At 43.9% G+C, this 3,680-nt stretch overlaps 1 pseudogene; it reads right to left on the bottom strand.

The window, feature by feature from the left end:
• Window positions 1-1,430: 1,430 nt before the first annotated feature.
• LOC104985760 lies at window positions 1,431-2,164 on the bottom strand (annotated as a pseudogene).
• Window positions 2,165-3,680: the final 1,516 nt, after the last annotated feature.

Below are 3,680 nucleotides of genomic sequence, written 5' to 3'. Positions count from 1 at the left end.
TTATGTCCATGGATTCTCACACAATTCTCATCACATTAAACATGTTTAGATGCTTGAAATAGCAGAAATAATTTGGTAGCATGATCACAATGTCTATGTCCAACAAGGGTGTGCTCAGCTGCATCTGATTCTGCAGTCCCATGCACTGTAGCCCACCAGGCTCCTCTGCTCATGTGACTTTTCCAGGCAAGTATACTGGAGTCAGTTGCCATTTCTTACTCCAAGGGATCTTGCAAACACAGGGATCACACGTATGTCTCTTGCATCTCCTGCATTGGCAGGCAGATTCTTTATCACTAGCACCACCTGGGAAGCCTGCCATCTAGGGTGAATTTTCCGAATTTAATGGGAGAGAGAGATTTGAGTCCTACAATATCAGAAATCTCTATTGACTGTGACATAGATTTTTAATATCATCCCCATGAGAACTCCCCATTCTACACTGCAAGCAAGAAATTACATCATGGAACTCATGAGTAAATAGCACTTAAGGGAACACATGCTTCATTCCTTTCCTCTGTATGATTCACATCACCTCTGCCTTATTAGAGTGGTGGAGCCCAGGATATACTCCCAAACTATTAGGTAATTGTCCCTGAGAAGGACTTACACAAACATAAGCTATGTCATACTCGTCTTTCCAGAAGGCACAATCAGGCCAATGAAGTGAAGTGAAGTGAAGTGAAAGTAGCTCAGTTGTGTCTGACTCTTTGCGACCCCATGGACTGTAGAGTCCATGGACTTCTCCAGGCCAGGATACTGGAGTGGGTAGCCTTTCCCTTCTTCAGGGGATCTTCCCAACCCAGGGATCAAACCCAGGTTTCCCGCATTGCAGGCAGACTCTTTACCAGCTGAACCACCAGGGAAGCCCAATCAGGCCAATAGTACACTTGTTTCTGCCCAAAGCTATGTTCCCTCTCTGCGTACATTCTCATCAGAAACACAGAAAAAACACTGGCCACCACCACGTCCAGATTATGTTGTGTCAGAATATCTGGGAGACGAGGTTTACACACTCCTGAGGCCTCTGTCAGCTGTCTCTCCTTCAGGGTCAGAAGCCCGAGAAGGAACAGGGCTCCCTCTCAGAAGCGAAAAAGAAACAACAAAACACTAAACTCCAGTGTTTCACAAATACTTGTGGATGTATTGATAGATGGGGAGGCTTCATCTATCTGTCTAGTAACTGAGGCCCTAGGAAGTAAAAATACTGTTTGTGTAGCATGATCCAACTGTTGATCTATTTGGGGATATTATGTGTCAAATTAAGCTTTCTTGGTCTAAAAGAAGTATGTCTTTTGTTATACTTCATTCATAAGAATGTTATTGTGTAAAGTGACTCTGACAGGAAAAACCCATCAGAAATCTCAGAATCTGTGGCCTCAGCAATACCTACTCTTCTTTTGCAACCTTCTCAAGGCATCTTTGATTTCTTAGTTCCTCAGACTGTATATCAAGGGATTCAACATGGGAATCATCACAGTGTAGAAGAATGACGCAAATCTGTCAAAGCTGGAGGAACTACCAGAGCTAGAACTTAAATAGACAAACATACCTGAGGTATAGAAGAGAGTGACTGCTGTCAGGTGGGAAGCACAGGTGTTGAAAGCCTTGGACCTGAAGCTTCCTGTCGTGATTTTCTTGATGGAGATGACAATGTAGACATAGGATATCATGATAATGGAAACATTTACTATCCCAAAGATCATTGTTAATATAACAGTTAAGAGATGTAAAAAGAAAGAGTCAGTGCAGGATAGAAAGAACAGCTGTGGCAGGTCACAGAAGAAGTGGTTGATGACATTAGGCCCACAGAAGTGGAGCTGGAGCATGAAACACAATTGGAATACAGTAGCAGAGAGTCCAGCCAAGTAGGATCCCAGCACCATTTGACCGCAGAGAGCGGGTGACTGACTGAATAACAGAGGAGTGGGTTACAAATGGCGGCATATCGGTCATAAGCTATGGCTGTCATGAGGCAAGACTCATTCAACCCCATGGTGGAGAATATGAAATTCTGAGTAACACAATCCACATAGGTGATAATTGACCACTCCTGGAAGAATTCGTAGAGCATCTTTAGGGCTGTGGAGGTCACATAGCAGATGTCCATGAAGGACAGGTTACTGAGAAAGAAGTACATGGGGGTGTGGAGGTGGGAGTCCATCCTTATTAAGATGAGGAGCGACAGGTTCCAAGTCAGGGTCAAAATGTATATGACCAGGAACATGACAAAGAGCACTACTATGATTCTGGGAAAATCTGAGAATCCCAACAGGATAAAATGAGTGATCTCTGTGATATTTCCTCCTCCAATCATTGGCTTGATGATCCTAAACTCAGAAAAGAGACAAGAGAATACATTGCCTACTCATGAAATGATAGCATTACAAGTCTCATATATACCATATTTTCCCCGATTGAGCACTGGAAAAGTGGAAATGCTCTACTGTCCTAGGGAGACACCCCAGTTTTTCATCTTCAATTGTCAAGAAATGCCTTCTCAATGTTCCATGGACTACAGAGTCCATGGAGTTCTCCAGGCCAGAATACTGGAGTGGGTAGCCTTTCCCTTCTCCAGGGGGTCTTCCCAACCCATGGATCGAACCCAGGTCTCCTGCATTGCAAGCAGATTCTTTACCAGTTGAGACACCAGGGAAGCCCAAGAAGAGTGGATTGAGTAGCCTATCATTTCTCCAGCAGATCTTCCCAACCCAGGAATTGAACTGGTGTCTCTGCAGTTGCAGAATTGCAGGCAGATTCTTTACCAGCTGAGCCCCAAGGGAAGCCAAATTATTTCATGAGGTCTCAAAAATTAAAAGGCATATTTTTTTTAATTGACTGAAACTTTGAAATAAAGCAAAGTCTATCTCTGCCAAAGCAATTGAAATTCTGTGCTTGTGTATAATGCAGAGACCTTTGGTTAAAACAACAGGGATTTTAAAGACCTCTGATGATTTAATATATGTGACTGTTGCTTTATAATAATAAAAGGATAAGCAGCATCATTTCAGGATAAATTTGAACTAGCCCTTCTTCCCATGATGGTCATCCATAAGGGTTTTCAAAAATTTCTTCTTTGCTCATAAAAAATTACCCTGTTTATGGAGCTGGTTTAGCCCCCAGGATAGGGGGAGGCAGGCCAAGGGTGCCATAGATGGAGACCCGACGGTCGTCTGATTTCCTGGAACCCAAATGTGGAGGGGCTAGTGGGCCGCGTAGTGGCAACACAGATGTTTTATCAATGGTGCTGTATAGATGGAGAAGTCTTGAGGCTACTGTAAAAACAAGATGAAAACCAGAAGCAGAAGGCTTAAGTCCATATCCTGAGAACACCAGAGAACTCCTGACTCCAGGGAACATTAATTGACAGGAGCTCATCAAACGTCTACATACCTACACGGAAACCAAGCACCTCCCAAGGGCCAACTAGTTCCAGAGCAAGACATACCACACAAATTCTCCAGCAACACAGGGAGACAGTCCTGAGCTTCAGTATACAAGCTGCTCAAAGTCACTCCAAACCCACTGACATCTCATAACTCATTACTGGACACCTCATTGCACTCCAGAGAGAAGAAATCCAGCTCCACCCACCAGAACACCAACACAACCTTCCCTAACCAGGAAACCTTGACAAGCCACCGGTACAACCCCACCCACAGCGAGGAAACTCCACAATA

This window comes from Bison bison, unplaced genomic scaffold (assembly GCF_000754665.1).
Source record: "Bison bison bison isolate TAMUID 2011002044 unplaced genomic scaffold, Bison_UMD1.0 scf7180017845616, whole genome shotgun sequence".
Taxonomy (NCBI): domain Eukaryota; kingdom Metazoa; phylum Chordata; class Mammalia; order Artiodactyla; family Bovidae; genus Bison; species Bison bison.
The sequence above is the reverse complement of the archived record's forward strand: the minus strand, read 5'-3'. Positions and strand labels throughout refer to the sequence as shown.